Raw genomic sequence first — 20,516 nt, 5'->3', positions numbered from 1 at the left:
AAATAGTGAAAGGCCTGGATAGAGTGGATGTGGAGAGGATGTTTCCACTAGTGGGAGAGTCTAGGACCAGAGGTCAACGCCTCAGAATTAAAGGATGTTCCTTTAGGATGGAGATGAGGAGGAATTTCTTTAGTCAGAGGGTGGTGAATCTGTGGAATTCTTTGATTTGATGACTGCCTCCAGCATTTGTTTTTTTTTTCGCGTGGGTGCAAGTCCTGTTCTCCCCTCCCCTTCCATCCCATCCTTCCTCCCCCCCTTCCATCCCCCCTCCCATCCTCCCCCGCTGCTCCCGGCGATGACATCACCCTTGTCTCAGCGCCACGCCCACGCGGTGACGTGTAGGGTCTGGAATTCGATGCTGGCGGGCGCCGCCGCCGCTCGGCCGGACTCGGGAACATTCGGCAGCTTCTTCGGGGGGGAGGAGGAGGAGGAGCCGGGAGCCGCTGCAGCTGCAAGGAGCTTTGAAGGAGCAGTCGCGAGCCCAACCGCCGCCGCTCGGCCGCCGGCCGGACTCGGGAATCTCCGGGGAGGAGGAGGAGCCGGGAGACGCGAGACGCGAGACGCTGCGGCGACCACAGCAGCCACGGGCAAAGGCAAAGCGTGGCCGCCCCTCGGCCGGACTCGGGAATCTCCGGGGAGGAGCAGGAGGAGGAGCGGTCGCGGTCGTGAGCTTAACGGCCGCCGGCCGGGCTCGGGAATCATCGCCATCCTTCTTCGGGGAGGGAGGAGCCGGCAGACGCTGCAGGCAGCAAGTCAGGAGCAGTCAGTCGTAGGCGCTCGCTGCCGCGTCCCGGAGAGAAACTGAAGCGCCGGTTGTAGGGCGGGTGGAGGGTAGGTCTTTTTTTTAATTTTTAAACTTTTTTTTTTAATTAAAAAAAGAAGAGAAAGAAAGCGGCGATCGAAGCGGGGGTCGTTAAAAGTCAGTCAGTGAGTGAATGAGAGAGAGAGCGGGCGGGGACATCCATTGTGTGGATAACAGTCCTCGCCGGGGCCGGAATTGGGCTGAGCGGCTGGAAAGCTGCTAACTCGGGGCGACCCGCATATAAAAAGGTAAGTGGGCCCCTCTCCTTCCTTCTCCCTCTCTCCTTCCTTCCTTCCTTCTCCCACTCATGCCTTCGCCCTCTTCTCCTTCCCTCTCCACTCCCCTTCCTTCTCCCCCTTCCCTCCCTCGCCCTTCCCTCCTCCCTCTCCTGCTTTTCCCCCTCCCTCCCGCTAGACACCACCGACCCGAGGGGGTCCCTCGGCGTATTTTTCACCGGCTCCATACTGTCCTTGGGTCTGGGGGAGGGGAAAGGAAGAGTCATGCACACAATCATCTCTCTCTCTCCCCCTCCCTCTGTCTCCTACCGCAGTAAGGACAGGAATGTGATTCATGCCCTATTTATGGGTGGGGGACGTGCTGCCACTTAAATGTACATCTTTTTGCATTTATATATACACAGACACACACAGTGTGGGGGAGGAGGGTCGATTTTTCTACGCCTCGACGAGGCCATTCTGCTCCCAACGCATTTTAGGAGTTTTAAGTTTTGTTTTAATAGTCGTTTGTACAATAATCTGAGCGAATTCGAGCTTTTCCTCATGCTCCAATCCCAATTTTCCAGCTCGAAACTTGGAAGTTCCTTGTGAAAGAGTTTTAACTTGATCGCTTGTTTCTATTCTGTGGTGGTATCTTCAGATATAACCTTGAGTTTTCGCAGTGGCAAACAGCCGGGGAAAGCTGCACAGCTTTCTCTTGTGGCCTTGGGCGTGTATTTTATTTGCTTTTATCTTTTGTTCTTTAAAAAAAATCCAATGATGACTACTGCTTGTTGCCTTTGTAATCGTCTCGGCTTTAACTGTACTCGATAGAATGATTCATTTTGAAGGTTTTTTGCCTATTTGATATTGTAAAAAAAAAGATTAGCAGTGGAACGCCCTATGCTGCAGGCGTCTTGTTTCATTAAAATATATATTTTTAAAGAAATTGCCATGTGAGCCCTTGTATAAATGATGACATGTGACCTGTTTTAACTCGCAAATGGACAAATATGGAAAAGGGATTCAACAGACCAAGGTGTTAAAGCCTTTCCATTTAAAATAACAATCTAATGTGATAAGAAATAGATTCTTCTTACTGTTTTCAGAAAATAACATACACAAAGAATAGTAGAACTAATAAAAAATAGCAGTAATTTACTTTCCCTATGACTATCTCCCCATGAATTAAGCTAAACTCTTGCCCTGTATATGCAAGGTTTTTTTTTGAAAAGAAAGATATGCATTTTTGTAGTGCTTTTACAGAAAATTTTCAGAAGTGTCATACTTAATTTTGGCTATCATTTATTAAACGCTACAAGTAAATTTCACAGACAGCAATGTGATAAGAGCAGGCATTCTACTACAGAACAGTACAGCACAGGACCAGACCCTTCGGCCCACTTGTAATCCCTTCTGCCTACAAGTGATCCATATCCCTCAATTGCTTGTATATTCGTGTGCTGATCTTAAAATCCTCAAACACCACTATTATATCTGCTTCCACTACTGCCCTTGGCAGTGTGTTCCAGGCACCTACTCCTACGTTAATAAAAAAAACTTGCTCCATACATTCCCATTAAAGTTCCCATCTTTAATCCATGGCCTTGTTTAGTTAGTGTCATTAAGAATAACAATCAGGATGTGTGAGAAAGAACCCTGTCCTGAAATAGTTTGGGATCTTTTGTAGATGGCCTCAATTTAATTTGCTTACAAAACATGGCGCTGCTAACTCTGTAGCAATCTCTCGGTACTGTAGTTGAGCAATATCCAAGGTGAAACATTTTAGAAAAGTGCAAATTCTTGCTGGAATGGCAAGACGGGCATCAGCATTGATTCTGCTATAGTAGGTTCTCCCTGGGTTACGAATATCAAACTTACATATTAGCGAGCATGTCGGGAGCTGGTTGGATAGATTTGCTGACTGCTATGGGGCTGCAGGCGCCATCTTCCTGGAGGGAGCAAGGCATTTCTGTATGCCTTCTCAATCACTTGCACCCTTTCCCCGCCACCCACGTCGTGACAATTGGGACACGGTCTAACTGGCAGAGCTGAGGGTGCTTAGCAGATGCCCACTCTGAGTCCGTAAGCCTGCTCTTCCTGCACCTCCTTGCTACCCTGTCACAGCCTTTTCTTAGTGTAGATAGACACAAAAAGCTGGAGTAACTCAGCAGGTCAGACAGCATCTCTGGAGAAAAGGAATAGGTGATGTTTCGGGTCGAGACCCTTTACTGGGAATCGGGGAAAGGGAAACGAGAGACATAGACAGTGATGTAGAGAGATATAACACAAATGAATGAAAGATATGCAAAAAGGAAACGATGATAAAGGAAACAGGCCAGTGTTTGCTGTTTGTTAGGTGAGAACAAGTACAGACAATGAGATTCAACCAGACTACTTTGAAGCTGGTGTGACTTGGGTGGGGGAGGGATGGAGTGAGAGGGAATGCAGGAGTTTCTTGAAGTTAGGGAGCATTGCTTCCACAGCTCCAGTTTCTTCCCCAGCTTGGCTGTCCGCTCCAGCAAATTCTTGTCACACGCCTCAGCCCCCTCGAACCAGATCCCCAGCGCCTTCAAGAAGTCAAGCTTGATTATGAAGGGGACGGAAGATCGATCGGGCCAGTTGCCAAAGAGCAAGGCCTCGCTCTTCCTGTGGTTCACCCTGGATCCCGTGGCCGACTCAAACTGGTCACAGATGCGGATCGACCATGGATCCGAGCAGAAGGTGGCGACATAGTCCATGTAAAGTGAGGTTTTGACCTGAGTGCCCCCACTGCCTGGCAATGTCACTCCTCTTATGCTCGTGTCCTTCCTGATGGACTTGGCAAAAGGTTCAATACAACAGACGAACAAGACGGGAGAGAGGGCAACCCCGCCTGACTCCAGACCTGACGGGGAAGCTGTCTGATTCCCACCCATTGATTTGGACTGCACTATAGATATCGGTGTAGAGCAGTTGGATCCAATTCCTGATCCCCTCCCCAAAGCCCATTTTCGAGAGCACGTCCAAGCTGGTCCAAGCTGACTAGGCAGGCATCCATCCGTCAGTCCTGCACATAGGCAATGGTATCTCTCAGCAGTGCCAGGTGGTCTGAGATTTCCCTGCCAGGTACAGCACAGGTTTGGTCCGTCCGGGTGGATCACCCGTGCCAGAGCAGATTTGACCCGGTTGGTGATGGCCGTAGACAGGATCTTGTAATCAACATTCAACAATGTGATGGGTCTCCCATTCCTTGTATCCTTCATCTCCCCCTTCTACTTGTAGATTAGGGTGATGCTGCCCTTCCTCATGGAGTCTGACATGCTGCCGGCTAGAAGCATGTCGTTGTACACTTCCAGCAGGTCCGGGCCCACCCAGTCCCACAGAGCCGAATACAACTCGGCCGGTAAGCCATCGCATCCGGGTGTGTTACTCGAGTCAAAGGAACGGATGGAGCCAGTCACCTCCTCTAGGGTCAGTGGTTGGTCCAGACTCTTCCACTTGCTGTCCTCCCAAGACCTCCATGATAGAGGACAGGAAGTTCTGGGAGGCCGTGCTGTCTGTGGCCTTTCTGTCGTACAAATCCGTATAAAAGGATTTGCAGATCCTCAGCATGTCCGTCTGCAAGGATGTTACCGAGCCGTCCTCCTCCCTAAGGCTGTTCATCACAGAGCTCCCCCTGTAAACCTTATGGAAGAAGAAGCAACGCTCCCTCTCTATAACGGGGAAAAATTTGGTCATTAGGTGTGAGGTACTCTTGGGGCTGCTGTACTTGGTGCATGTGTGGCCTGTCGCTCCTACGCCCCAGGGATCACCCGGGCTGTCTTCCAGTTCATCTGGGGATCGAGGATGGACCGGGTGCGACGGGCCACAATGCACAAGTCGGCAGACAACAGGAGTAAAAGCGTGCCCAATGTTTCCCTCACCCTGATGGCCACCTTCGTGTGTGGCTGCATCAGGCGGACCGTAGAGCCAAGGCACGTGGGCACCCAGTGTCACTACCTGCTGAGGTTCTACCGGTGTTGCAAATGATGGGTCTGGCGCAGATTCCACGCAATGTGCCAGTCAGCTGGACGTTCGCACACCATCTGTCCCTGGTGGAAAGGTTCTTCCGGACCTACACCTTTGACCACAGGTCCATCAGGCATTGGTCAGCTTGGAAGGTCCTGCAGACACTGCAGGGAAATGGCTCCATGGATCCTGTGGCATGGTTCGCAGAGCAGACTGCCCGGCTTGTCTGGCAAAATTCTAACCTAAAAGGGCAGTCGGAGTTCCCGCACAGAGTCGAGGGAGGAGGTACAGGGACAGGTGTTGCATCTCCTGTGGTTTTTCTGTGATTCTCTTTCATACACCATTTGTTTGTTTTTTGACTTGTGAACAGTTTGGATTACATAGTTCTCAGTCATAACCTGGGAACATTGTATGGAGGAACATTTTCACTAACCTATAATTACATATGCATCAGTTATATACCAATAGGAAGAAAGGCCTCGACCCGAAATGTCACCCATTCCATTACTCCAGTGATGTTGCCTGACCCGCTGAGTTACTTCAGCCTATTCAGCCTTTTGTGTCTATCCTCAGTTATATAATAGTTTGACTTGGATAGTCAGCACCTTTCTGATTCAGCTTACTTTGTAAATAAGCAATAACTGTTAAAATGCTGTTTGAGGCATGGATATGGCTATGTAAATAAGCCATTGTGTGTAATAATCCAAAATTCCTTGAATTCCGGAGAAACCCCAGAAGATTGGGAAATTGCAAATGGTTCACCATGATGCAAGAAAGGAGAGAATAGAAAGCAGGCACATGTATTGGAATCCATTATTAAGGAGAAAATGGTTGAGCATTTAGAAAATCATAAGGCAGCCAAGGTTGGAGAAATAGGTTGGATAAATGAGAGTCAGTAGCAGTGGTGATTTGGATTTTCAGAAGAAATTCAATTAGATGCCGTAAATATTATTGCACAAGTTACACACATAAAATTGAGGATATGTTGGTTATAAAGTTATGGGGTGTTTTAATACCTTGCATAGCATAGGTGAGTCTTGCAAGTTTACTGCTTGTGTTTAAGGAAGGGTGTGAGGTAGTGCATAGAAGATTCACCTGGTTGATTCCTGGGATGAAGAGACTGATATATGAAAAGATCTATACTCTGCGTTTAGAAGAATGAAAGGTGATTTTATTGAATCCTGACGGGAATTGACAGGATAGCTGTTGAGGATGATTCCTGATTTGGGATATTTTGAACCAGAAGGCATAATTTCTGAACAATGGCTTGTCTGTTTAAGGCATAGATGAGGAGATGGATTTCTTCTGAGGCTTTTGACTGTTTGGAATTCCTGAGATATGTAGAAGCAGAGTCATTGAATATATTGAAGACGTTGAAAGATGATTAAACTACAAAGGAATGAAGGGGACTGTAGACAGAGCACAGAAGTGGTGTTGAAGATGTGATTGGATCAGCCATGATCTTGTATGGTTAAGCAGGCTGAAAGGTCTACTTCACATCCTTTTGAAGTTTATTAGTTGCCAGGTCCAAGATGTGCATTTTCTTGTTATTTATATAAAACGTTATGACGGAAATTGCTGAATGTCTAACCATTTTCAGTCATTTCAGGCCACTGGAGTAGGGGTGCAGGATTGGAGAACTGATACTGTAAAAGGAAAGGGGTAAATCATGTAATCACTCTCCATTTTGTTTAACCAGTGAGTGCCAAGTTATTGCAATCAGTTCTGTAACTTAGTTTGAGCCTTCATTGGAAAGACACAAACTTTCATTGATAGTCAGCATGGATTTGTTAAGGAAAGGTTATAAACGTACTAACTTAATTGACCAACATTGATTTCAGCAAGGCTTTGATAAGGACCCAGAAAAGTAGGGGCAGTGGGCAAATAGATTTGAAGTTAGTTTTATACCTTGTGTTTAAGAAGGAACTACAGATGCTGGAAAATCAAAGTTTTATACCTTGTTTTGTTAGCTGATACCAGTGGCGTTCTATAGGTTTATGTACTTGGTCCAATGCTTTTGTATATGTCGATGATTTTGACAAATAGGGAAGGTATGAAAGAGAGGTTGGTAGTTAATACAAATATTGGTTGGCTAGGGAAGGGAGAAGTTTTTTATTCTGGAGGAGTTGGCTAGATAGCCTGATCAGTTAGGCAAATTAAATCAAAGTGAGGTGATGTATTTGGAAGTGATAAAAGGGAATTAAATAGTCGATAAATGGAGGATATTGTGCAGAGATCACAGATTCTTGAAAATAACAAAACAAGACATGATGGTTAAAAAGGTATTCAATATAATATGTTTAAGGATAGAATCATATAGGCTTCAGCTTGAGTACCGTGCAGAGCTCTGGTTTCCATGTCAAGAGTACAAAGGAGATTTTGACAAAGATATATAGCAAGATGTAGATCATTGTAACTATCCAATAAAGATTGGATAGACAGGTTATTTTCTCCTTGTATATATGGTTTGTGTTAAAGATGGCATCATAGTATAGGATTGGTTGGTAAATTAGTTTTCTTTTACATAAATTGTGCAGTGTGTGCTAACCATTTGCAAGGCACAATTTGAGTGAGTCCATTTTGGGCATTTGGGTAAGAACAGCTCCACTTACCAATCACCTTTATTTGCTATTTACTATCAGTTTTTGGGAGTTTGGGAATTGCATATTTACATGCTTGTGTTTCATAAAATTAGTGTTTTGTGCTGTGATGTGCAATTGTCCACCTAAGATGTTTGTGAAAAGATTAAAGATTGCGTTAATATAAACAGAACAAAGAACAAAATTAATGTTTATAGTATGACGGTGGTGCAGCGGTAGAGTTGCTGCCTTTGCAGCAGCGTTTGCAGCGCTGGAGACCCGGGTTCGATCCCGACTACGGGTACTGTCTATACGGAATTTGCATGTTCTCCCCGTGACCTGCGTGGGTTTTCTCCGAGATCTTCGGATTCCTCCCACACTCCAAAGACGTACAGGTTTGTAGGTTAATTGGCGTGGTATAAGTGCAAAATTGTCCCTGGTGTGTGTAGGATAGTGTTAGTGTGTGGGGGTCGCTGGTCGGTGTGGACTCTTGGCTGAAGGGCCTGTTTCAACGCTGTATCTCTAAAACTAAAAACTATGATGTGACTATTATTTTTCTTTACCAAGAGGTATCTGTTTTGAGGTTAGGGTTGGCTCGGTGGACACTAATTGTATTTCCAGGGGTGTAGCATGATATCTACTGTGCAATCTTTTAAATGAGATGTCAAGCCCAGGTCCTATCTGGGACCTGCAGGTGGATCTCTTTTACAAAGAAAATCCCGTAGTAATAATTAATTTGATCAGGGCCTTTTTCTTGCTGTACAGATGAATATTTATCCTTTAAACAGTCAAGGAAAATAATTCTATTTGGTTGTTCTTTGAATAACTACCAAAACTATGCTGTGTACAAATTGACTGCTGCATACAGCAGTACTGCACACAGGTCCGTCGGCCAAAATATCTGTGCCGAACATGATGCCAAGATAAACTAATCTGCCTGCACGGTCCATATCTCCATTCATCACACATCTATGTGCCTATCTAAAAGCCTCTTAAACATCACCATCGTATCTGCCTCCAACATTCCTGGCAGCACGTGCCAGGCACCCACTACCCTATGTTTAAAAGAAAAATGTAATCCACATATCTCCTTGAAACTTTGCACATCTTGGCTCTAAGCTACAGTGCCCTCCATAATGTTTGGGACAAAGACCCATCATTTATTTATTTGCCTCTGTACTCCACAATTTGCGGTTTGTAATAAAAAATATCACGTGGTTAAAGTGCACATTGCCAGATTGCCCTCCCCCCCCCCCTCCCCCCATTTCAGGGCACCATAATGTTTGGTACACAGCAATGTCATGTAAACAAAAGTAGTCATGTTTAGTATTTTGTTGCATATCCTTTGCATGCAATGACTGCTTGAAGTCTGCAATTCATGGACATCACCAGTTGCTGGGTGTCATCTCTAGTGATGCTCGGCAGAGGCCTGTATTGCAGCCATCTTTAGCTTGTGCTTGTTTTTGGTTTTCTCAGTTTTCTCTTCAGCATGTAAAAGGCATGCTCAATTGGGTTTCAGATCAGATGATTGACTTGCCCACTCAATAATTTTTTAGCTTTGAAAAACTCCTTTGTTGCTTTAGCAGTATGTTTGGGATCATTGTCTTGCTGTAGAATGAACCACTGGCCAATGTGCCAGTACCTGTACCTTCAGCAGCCCATACAGCTAATACCCCACAATCCAGGTAGCATTTTGGTAAAAAGAAAACGTCCCTGTTTTTGCAGCAATGACTACCTCAAGAAAAATGTACTTGGTTTTGAAGGAAGTAGTTTTTATAACCTTGGGGCATCTCCCAGTAGCCGATTAATTATAATTGCGATATCCTGAGATCACGATTGATAGGAAGCACAAGAGATTGCAAATGCTGGAATCTAGCAATAATGGAGAGTAGGCAGAGGAACTCAGCTGGCCAAACAGCAAATGTGGGGAGAAACAGACAGTCGGCATTTCGGGTAAAGACCCTTCATCTATTATGTTCAGTATTATGTTTAGTGAACTTCAGGAATTAAAGCTAAATTCTGTAATGATCAACATGAGACTGCTAGATTGTTGTAAATGTGCACCTGGTTTACACAGGTCCTTTTTACAGCTGGAAATCTGCCTTTCTTGTCTGGTCTAGTCTATATATAACTCCAGAGCAACTGACGTGAATAGATCTTTACTGTTTTCACAGTTTGGGGTAATTAAGGATGGGCAATATAGTCAACATTTCTAGTCAAATTAGTATGGAAAATTTGGTACATTATAAACTAGATTCAAACTTTCTGAGAATGTTGAGCAAATACTAAGTACTGGAGGAACTTGGGTGAGGCAGCATCTGTTGAGAGAATGAAGAGGTGATGTTTAGGGTTGGGACCCTTCTTCAGACTGATTCTAGTATGGGGGAGAAAGCCAGCAAAGAGAGTTGTGAGTGGGACAAAGCTGGTAAGGTTGATAGATGGATATAGATGAGGGGCCTTTTTTGTAAACATGTCAAGGTGCTGGAAAATCCGGAGAGATGAGGAGACATGTTCGTTTCCTCTTCAGATGCTGCCTGCAGCACTGTGTTTTGCTCAAGATTCTAGCATCTGCAGTTCCTTGTGTCTCTGTCCAAGAATGTTGTTTGGTTTGCACATTTTGAAGGCATGAATAGAAAATTAAAATAAGTTCTGTCTATTACACCATTTAAATAATACTTTCATAGCAACCACAAAAGCCAACCACACTATCCCTTGCTCCTGTGGCTCTATTGGACTTGCAGTTTAATAGGATGAGCGTTCTTGTGGTTCGCGATGAGCAGAAAACTTATGATCTTCCGTTTAAAGCATTGTAACATTTTAGTGTGCATGAAATCTGTTTATTTGATTGGGTTAGACTGGATAATGCAAGTCTGGCAGTGTGTAGAATCTGTCTCGAGTATCTCACAGGTATGTCTGCATACTCAGAACCTAGAAAACAAACCTGTGCTTACCTTCTCTCCAATAATATCTATGCTATCCACGACCTGGTGCTGATAAATTTTTTTGTTATAAAGATTTCAAATTAGGACAAATTCCAAATTTTGTGGGGAAAAAATCATTTTAATAGCCTCTAGAATAAGTTTTTTTTTTTTAAACGAGCCAACTTCAGCAACATATGGAAAGTAGAATTGAAAGCTGGAATGTGCTGTCACCTATCATTAGAATAATGGAGCATAATGTTTTAAGTGGAGTCAAACCTTTATGACATGTTTAAACAAGTAACATTGCTAACCAAGCATGAAGACGCTAACTTTGCCTGAAGTAAAATGTGGCAATGCAACTTTGTTGGAAGTTAGACAAAAATGCTGGAGAAACTCAGCCGGGTGAGGCAGCATCTTATGGAGCGAAGGGAATAGGCAACGTTACGGGTTGAAACTCTTCTTCAGACTCAGACTTCACATTTCTTACATTTGGCTACCCTTTGTGTTGTGTTTGGTATTGGATACCAATTCTCAGACAGCAACCGATGTAAATACAAATTACTGTTGGATGTGGATGCTGGCGAGGTGAAAAGTGAGAAGCTCGATGACTATCCTTATTCTGTTTATCGGGAGGTGGGTTGAGAGCAGCAGTGTGGGAAATGGAGGTGGTGTGGGTGAAGGCTCTAATCACACTGACACGGAAGCCCTGTTTTCTGCTGAAAGAGGACAAATGGTGTGAAATAATGCAGTTTGATAACTGATCCCAGTTAAAAAATAGAAAATAGCAGCCCAGAAACAGGCCTTTGTGCCCACAATACTTGCCGTACATAATGCCAAGTTAAACTAATCTCATCTGCCTGCACATGATCCATATCATCTCTCTCCATTCCCTGCAATTCTGCATGCAGATCTAAAAAACACTCAAATCCCAGTATCGCCTCTGTTTCACCGCCAATGAGTTCCAGGCACCCACCACTTTCTGCGTAACAAATTTGCTGTCTCCAAAAGGAAAGTAAACTAAATAATTACTGCACATGTAGACAGTTGGATAGGTTTGAAGATTAAGCAAACAATTCTGCTATAACATGACAGTTACCTTGTATTATAGTTAATCGCATTACGAAACCAATGGGCTTAGAGTTTTAGACTTGCAATGACAAACTTTATTCCCTGCGACATTTTCAAAAATAAAATACTTTTTAATAGCTATAAGTTTACTTCTGCAAGTTTATTTTCACACAGAGAGTGGTGAATCTCTGGAACTCTCTGCCACAGAGGGTAGTCGAGGCCAGTTCATTGGCTATATTTAAGAGGGAGTTAGATGTGGCCCTTGTGGCTAAGGGGATCAGAGGGTATGGAGAGAAGGCAGGTACGGGATACTGAGTTGGATGATCAGCCATGATCATATTGAATGGCGGTGCAGGCTCGAAGGGCCGAATGGCCTACTCCTGCACCTAATTTCTATGTTTCTATTTTTTAAAAAGGCAGTAGGTAACATTGTTTGTAGAGCATCATTGCACGTGTTAATAGAAGCTATTGTTTGCCAATTCCAATGGCTACATGCGGTGAAGCAGATAGAATGTATTCTTAAGAGGCAATGGTATCTGATTACTGCAGGGAGTCTTTTTTCTAATTTTTTTGTCCTGGAGGCAGCTTTTTTTTCTTTCTGATTATCAATTTCCAAAGTAACTTTAAAGTGGGTCTCCACTTCCTGATCAAAATTACATTATAACTAAGGTACACAAAAATGCTGGAGAAACTCCGCGGGTGCAGCAGCATCTATGGAGCGAAGGAAATATGCGACGTTTCGGGCCGAAACCCTTCTTCAGACTGATTACATTATAACTAATTTGGCCAGTGTAATACAATTAGTGTTTATTTGATTCTCCCAATTATCTCCAATTCCTATAATGGAAACACTCATAGCAGAACTACTTGGGCAGCTTTCTGAGGACTAAAATAAATGTTTGGCTTCTCCTTTGAAAACATACTTCAGATCCGTGAATGTTGTTATCTATATAAAATACAAATGTGTTTTATATTTTGAAATTTTAAGCATTACAATTTGAGAAATTCTGATGCATGTCTAAGAGTATATACTTCAGAATGTTCTGGCCAACATAAAAGTGACATTACTCGACGTCATGGATCATGTGATTACAATCAAAACCATACATGAGCAAAGTTACTTTGGAAATTATCAAGCAGGAAAAAAAAGCTGTCTTGCAGAATAAAAACTGTCTAGGGAAAAAAAGATGTTTGATTGTAATCATTTTTTTACCTGGCTAGCAGGCATGAACAATGTTTTTTTTTTTACACTGTATCTGGGTATCCCTGACAGTAATAAGCCAATACTAAGGTATCCCTGACTAATAAACTAATACCAACGCCATTTCACAGAATCAAGTGTGAGTGGGGCAACATCCAAGATATTGTAATTCAATAAAGTTTGTAATTGTAATTCAATAAAGTTTAGCATCGCAGTGCATAAGGAAATGGACCTCTCCAAGCTAAAAATAGTCAATTGGAGAAAGATTATTTCTTATGGAATGAGAACATATGTGGCCGTGGTATATGGTAACGAATGCTTGATAGGTATAGCAGTAATGAACACTGGGAGTTGTTGGAGGGGAAGATCTTTCAGCTAGTGCAGAAGCATTTCCATGAGGAAAAGGCAAGGAAACTAAAGAATATTAAGATAAATTAAAGATTACAAAGTGGTGCAGCTGGTAGAGCTGCTTATTCGTAGCGCCAGAGACGTGGGGTTGATCCAGACTTCTGGTGCAGTGTGTGTGTGGAGTTTGCATGTTTCCAATGGGGCAACATTGGTTTTCTCGTTTCTTCCCACGTCTCAAAGAAGTGCAGGTTTGCAGGTTAATTAGCCTGTGTGAAATGCCCCTAGTGTGGAGAGGGCGGATATGAGAGTGGAATCGTATATAAATAGATTGGATGATCAGTGGTCAGTGTGGGCCGACTGGCCCGTTTCCCTGCTGTATCTTTCAATCTATATAATCAGATGAGGTTACCCACAAGTGAGAAATGGGCTCAATCGAGAACGTTCAGATGGAAAGTATAAAAATTCAGAAATAAAGCATGAGAAAAAATTATCGTAAGCAGAAAATAATCTAAAAAATCAGTAAGCAGGTGCACAAGAAAAGATTTGCAAGAGGAGATGTGCTACTGATCAGTGGCCAACAAAAGAAAATGTGTTTATTAGGCAGAGGTTCTGGCTGAGGTTCTAAATCAGTATTTTGCAGTCTTTTCAAAGGAAGTTATTGCTGCTGCTGCTGCTGGCAAAGGAAGATGCCGTTAACATGAATGAACTAAAAATTGAAAACAAGATACGAGAAAGGCTAACAGCACATAGTTTGGATAAATCTTAATACCGTAGTCACAATACCTTAATGAGAAAGGTAAGGGCAGAAATTGTAAATTCCTTCATCATAATCTTCCAAACAGTTTCAGAAGTTTGCATTGTGAACTGTTAGGAGGTGTTTAGGCAATGACAGAACAGGAAGAATGGAGCTAAGTAAGGGAGATCCATGGAAGTTAGGAGCGGAGAAGAGGATTTGGGTAATTTTATGGTCCATTGCATCAAAAGTTGCAGTAAAGTCTATGAATATCGTTAAGGCAGAGTTGAATGGATTCTTTAAGCACGGGGTGAAACATTATCAGGGGTTAGTAGGAATATGGAGCTGAGTGTACAATCATATTACAATTTAGTTAACAATTACTATTGAATGCTGGAAGAGGCTTGAAGTGCCGAATTGTCTAGTCCTGTTTGATATATTCATGGATAAATAAAATATAAAGCAAACATTTGGCGGGCCAGGCAACTGCTGATGAGAGATTACCTTTAATCAGAAATGGAAAAAGTTTTAAGCAAGTACAGAGGCAGCAAATGTTAAAGGGGAGGAAATAATGATTGAGAGTTGTAGAATAAAATTAATTAATTAAAGTGTGAAGCAATGTGGTAAGACAAGTGGGTAATAGGTGGGTCTTGTAATTCATGATAGCTGGATGGTGAGGGTGGGATACAGGAGAGGCTGGATTGCACAATGGATTGGGCTGCATCCACAACTGCAATTTCTCAAGAAGGGTGTTGACCCAAAATGTCACTGATTCCATCTCTGCCTGTCCCGCTGAGTTACTCCAGCTTTTTGTCTGATCTGCAATTTTGTGTGGTTTTGCAGAAGAGTTGCCACCCCATACTGTGATGCATTTGAATAGGATGCTTTCTATGGTGCATCGATAGAAATCGGTAAAAGTCATTGGAGACATGCTGAACATCCTGTCACTGTTTAAAAATTGTATGAAAAATGTATCATAGGAAAAACATTTTTTTACAACTAATAAAACTCTTGCAGTATATTTTTTCACTTAATTTAACTGTGAATATATGTATTCAAACCCGGCAATTATCCTTTATAGGTGTTAAACTTATAGATGTATTGAACCAGCACTTAACAACTTCAGTCATCAACAGTTTTGTTTGTTCTGAATTACACCTACAAACCAGATCCGTTTTTTTTGTTTTTTTGCACGTTATACAGAGGGGTAGTCATTTTAGAATGAATTTCCATAATTCCAGTTACTTTTACTGACATTACTTTGCAGAAAAAGCTAATTCCACCTCCTTGTTATTTGGAAAATGTTACTCAAGACGGCTGTGAATTATTGAATCTGGCCCTCAAATTCCCATGTTAACCATTTCTGTAAGGAATGTAGATTTTTTTTTACAGGGGAGAGAAAACACAACTTGACTTCTGGGTAGATCACTTAACAGTATTCAAATGTTTTTTTAAGAGCATACATGGGCGTAGGCATTGTGATTCCTTTAGAATTTCTTCATTGAATAAAATTATGAACAAGTTGTATCTTGTCCCCATTTTCCTGCCTTTCCTCATGACCTCCAGTAACCCTATAATCTCGACCATCGGTGATTCAGTGTCCACGTGTCTTGTTAGAGAATTCCCAAAATTCATAACCCTCAAGAAATCCCCATTGCATCGGTATTAAATGGGAATGCTTTAACCCTTTATTCTGAAAGTGCCATCAGGTTCTCCCATTTCTTGGTCTCTGTCGGAGGGGACAGACTATCGACTGACGAGTATTATAAACCTACTGACTCCCACAATTATCTGAACTACACTTCCTCCCACCCTGCATCTTGAAAAAATACTGTTCCTTACTTTCAATTCCTCCTTCTCTGCCGCATTTGCACCCAACATGAAGCTTTCCATTCTAGGACATCTGACGATATTCCCCTACCGTCATAGATAGATCCCTCTTTAGTGTCACCTCTGTGCCTGTGCTCCCCCTACCCTTCCCCATAAACAGAACTAGGATAGAGTTCCCCTGGTCCTCATCATTCATCTCGCCATCAGCCCCATCCTCTTCCCTTTCCACCTTCCACAGAGACTGCTCTCTCCACAACTCCTTGGCTCACTCCTTTCCCACCCCTTCATCGGGTATTTTCCCCTGCAACCACATGGAATGTAACACCTGTTCCTAAACCTCCTTCCCCGCCTCCATCCAGGAACCCCAGCCGTTTTTCTAGGTGAGACAGGTTCATGTGCACCACCTCCAGCCTCACATAGTGCATCCAGTCTTCTCGAAGTGGCCTCCTGGACATCGGTGAGACCAAGCATAGACTCAGCGACCGTTTAGCTGAACACGTGCTCAGTCTGCCAAGGCCTACTGGATCTCCCAAATGCTAACCGTTTTAACTTCCTCTCCCATTCTCGTACTGACCTTTCTGTCCTATGCCTCCTACATTGCCAGAATGAGGCCGCACGCAAACTGGAGGAACCTCTAATTCCACTTGGGTAGCTTTTAGCCCAACGGTATGAACATTGAATTTTCCAATTTTAGGTAACCTCGAACAAACCCTTCCGTTCCTCACCCACGCATCACTTGGACTTCCACGCATCGCTTGGACTTCCCTCCCTCTCCCTCCTACCTTCTTTCCTCTGGCATCATAATGTACAACTGTTCCACCGGTCTGTTTCACACCTGCTTTTATCTAAGCATCTGCCTATCAAAAACCTTCCCTTGCCTGTGTCCACCTATAACCTGCCACGCTGTGTTCTGCTCTCTCTCAGCTTTCTTCGCCACCCCCCTACAAGCAGTCTGAAGAAGTGTCCCGGCCCTAATGTCACCATCCAGAGATGCTGCCCGACCCACTAAATTATTCCAGCATTTGTCCACCATTCTTTGCATGTTCAATATATCTGTGCTGTCAGAAGATTTTGCTACTTACACTTATTATACCTTCATTAAAGTCACTAATGCAAGTTCATAACAAGTTAAGACCCTACTAATTATGGTTTTGCCAGCCTGAAGATGACCCAGTTAGCCTGACAATTTTGTGTTTAACTGACCAGTTACGATATGATAGATTGTACAATATGAGGCCATTCGTTTTGTATGTTAGTGTTCTGTTGGTGTTCTACAAAAGTAGGGAAGTTTTAGTAGAACTTGGGTCTGTGGTGAACCATAACTGGAATACTATGAATATTTTTGATCTCTTTACAATGGAAAGATATACCGTGGTTGGAGCCAGTGCAAAAGTGGTCCTCTAAATTTGATAATCAGCTTTAATCAGATCAACGGTTTTAACAAAAGTGACATGTAACTATGTATTTAAAAAATAATTTATATTTATCAAAATACAGGATGTTTTGTTGCTTTGTGGTTACTTTTATGTCACAACAAGACCAGCAGAATAAGTTATACAGAAGATATATGTGTAACTGGTCTTTTTTGGAAAGATTTTGAATTTAAGAACAAGAAGTTCATGTTTGAGAAATGCTTTATTTGGAGACATAGTGTGGTTTAATACAGCACTGTACAGGGGGAATTGTGATTGCACTCGAGAACAGAACAAATGTACTGGGCTAAAATAGTTAATAAAGGGAGATTAGCAAATCTGGGATTTTGTTTAGAAATAAAGGACACTTAAGACTAAAAGGAGATGTAAATGAAATATATAAAATTAAGAGAGAAGGATTAATTATGAAGGATTTGTGGCCTTGAACAGGGAAGTCAGCAACTAAGGGCATAGATTTCAGTTCATTGATAGGATTGCAGGTAGTTAATTTTTTATTTAGACTAAGGAGTGTGTGTGTTGGGAACTCCTGCAAAGACACAAACTTTTCACCACATTTCAGAAGCCCTAATCTGCATGGTAATGGTTGCAGAATTCAAACTCGAGATTAATCTAAAACTATAATTTCTGGTCTGTCTTGTTATTTTGGGCTTAGTGGGTTCCCAGTTCAATAAATATAAGTGAAATTATTCTAAAGCAAGGCCTTCCTTCAAATCAGCAGTCTATTAAGAAAAAGGAGTAAGCCATTTCGAACGGAGACGAGGAAACACTTTTTCTCACAGAGTGGTGAGTCTGTGGAATTCTCTGCCTCAGAGGACGGTGGAGGCAGGTTCTCTGGATGCTTTCAAAAAAGAGCTAGATAGGGCTCTTAAAAATAGTGGAGTCGGGGGATATGGGGAGAAGGCAGGAACGGGGTACTGATTGGGGATGATCAGCCATGATCACATTGAAGGGCCGAATGGCCTACTCCTGCACCTATTGTGGGGGAGGGGGGCAGGGTAATGGGGTAACCGTTTCCCAGTCTCTTCCTGGCGAGGGCGCAACTATTTCTCCGAGTCGCGTCCTCGCCCCCCACCTCGCGGCCTACCAGCTGGATCGGAGCGGCCTTTCCTGCCGGGAACCGGACCAGGGCTGCTACAGCGGCGGCGCAGCGCTGGAGTCACCGCAGAGCGGGCGATGCCTACCTGGGTCGCCGTTTGGAGCTCCGGAGCGTTGGGCCGCTGCTCCAACATCGTGGAGCTCTGGTGCGGAGAGCTTCCAACGCGGGAGGCGCTGAACAACATCGTGGAGTCCTGGGGCGCCTTGCAGAGGGTCTCCAGCAGCAGTCTCCACCCGGCGCGGCCTGCGGACTTTGGAAGCCGCCGACTCCGGTAGGAGGGGGCCGACTCTGGTGTCCACGCCGATGAGGACGTCCCGCAGCCCCGACGTCGGACTTGCAACACCCCGGCGAGCGGTCCTGGACATCGGGCCGCCCGTAGCGGCAACTGCGGAGGGCACGGGGAGGCCCTGACCACGAGGAACAGTGGAGGAAGAGACTGACTTTGGTGCCTTCCCACACAGTGGGAAACTTTGATTCTGCTGTGTGGGGATGTTTTATGTCAAACCCTATAGTGTGTTGTGTCCCTTTTTTTATTGTATGGCTGTATGGGAATTTCATTTCACTGTGCCATCTGGCACATGTGATGAATAAATCTATCTTGTATCTTGTCTAATGTCTATTATCACTGCAGATAGACACAAAACGCTGGAGTAACTCAGCGGGACAGGCAGCATCTCTGGAGAGAAGGAATGGGTGACGTTTCGGGTCGAGACCCTTCTTCAGACTGGTTAGGGATTAGGGAAACAAGAGATATAGACTATGAGAGATAAAGAACAATGAATGAAAGATATGCAAAAAAGTAACGATGATAGAGGAAACCGGCCATTGTTAGCTCTTTGTTAAGTGAAAACGAGAAGCTAGTCCGACTTGGGTGGGGGAGGGTTAGAGAGCGAGAGGGTATGCCGGGGATACCTGAAGTGAGAGAAATCAATATTCATACCACTGGGCTGTTAGCTGCCCAAGTGAAATATGAGATGGTGTTGCTCCAATTTGCGTTTAGCCTCACTCTGACAATGGAGGAGACCTGGGACAGAAAAATCTGAGTGGGAATGGGAAGGAGAATTAAAGTGTCCAGCAACCGGGAGATCAGATAGGTTCAGGTGGACTGAGCGAAGGTGTTCCGCGAAACGATTGCCCCGTCTATGTTTGTTCTCGCCGATGTATAAGAGTCCACATCTTGAACAACAGATACAGTAGATAAGGTTGGATGAGTACCTGGAGACCTCAGGATGACCCCCAGAGCCGACGGGCTGGATCTCCCAGGAACAACGGAGCTGGAGCTGCCGACTTTGAGGGAACCCCCGTTCGTTACGGAGCTGGAGCTGCCGTCTGTAAAGGAATCCCCGTTCCAGCGCAGGTCCGCAGAAACAGCAGGTACAGCAAGTACAGTACCTGGAAACAAAGGGGAAGCCTCCATTGTGTCCGGAAACGTGGCCGACGGGCAGGATTTCAGGTCAGAATGAAGCGCAGGCGACTTCGGCCCCCTCTCCCTACTATCCTACTGGCTAATGTACAGTCCCTTGAAAATAAAGTGGAGGACTTAAGGGCAAGACTGCTTTATCAAAGGGAGCTGAGGGAATGCTCTGTGTTCTGTTTCACAGAGACATGGCTCACCCCCAGCTCCTCAGACTCAGCGGTCCAGCCTGAAGGGTTCTCCATCCACCGTATGGACCGTACCCTGGCATCTGGGAAAGGGAGAGGAGGGGGCGTCTGCCTCATGGTCAACTCTGCGTGGTGCTCAGACGTGGCAGTCCTGTCCAACTCCTGCTCTCCACACCTTGAACATCTGGCGGTGAAGTGCCGTCCCTTCTACCTCCCAAGGGAATTCACCTCCATTATCCTGACCGCGGTCTACATCCCACCCCAGGCAGCCGTCCGTCTGGCACTGGAGGAGCTGCACGCCGTGGTCAACAAACACCAGACGCCTTACCCCGAGGCATTTACCACCATTGCTGGGGACTTCAATAAGGCGAACCTCAAGAAATCACTCCTCAACTTCTACCAACATGTCTCCTGCTGCACCAGAGGACCTAACACCCTCGACCACTGCTACATCACCATCAAGAATGCCTATCGTTCTATCCCTCGCCCTCACTTCAGTAAGTCCGACCATACCGCGGTGCTGCTTCTTCCTGCCTACAGGCAGCAATTGAAGAGCGCACCCCCAGAAGTGAGGACAGCACAGAGCTGGTCGGGGGGGGGGGGGGGGGGGGGGGGGGCAGAAGAACAACTCCAGGACTGTTTGGAGTCTGTAGACTGGGCAATGTTCAAGGACTCTGCAACTGACTTGAACGAATACG

At 44.4% G+C, this 20,516-nt stretch overlaps 1 protein-coding gene across 4 annotated transcripts in view; it reads left to right on the top strand.

Annotated features, from left to right (window-relative positions):
• Positions 1–558: 558 nt before the first annotated feature.
• The window catches only part of itgb1 (integrin subunit beta 1), a 68,758-nt gene continuing 48,800 nt past the window's right edge, over positions 559–20,516 (top strand). Inside the window, exon 1 of one of the 4 annotated variants that reach the window (XM_033041958.1) lies at positions 559–831. The gene's annotated coding sequence lies outside the window, so the exon portion shown is untranslated. Of the gene's footprint in view, positions 1,051–20,516 lie in introns of all 4 variants that reach the window. The other 3 variants (XM_033041949.1, XM_033041940.1, XM_033041932.1) reach the window with 3 other exon arrangements.

The sequence above is a fragment of the Amblyraja radiata genome, chromosome 2 (assembly GCF_010909765.2).
Source record: "Amblyraja radiata isolate CabotCenter1 chromosome 2, sAmbRad1.1.pri, whole genome shotgun sequence".
In the NCBI taxonomy this organism is placed as follows: domain Eukaryota; kingdom Metazoa; phylum Chordata; class Chondrichthyes; order Rajiformes; family Rajidae; genus Amblyraja; species Amblyraja radiata.
This window is presented reverse-complemented; position numbering and strand designations above follow the sequence as displayed.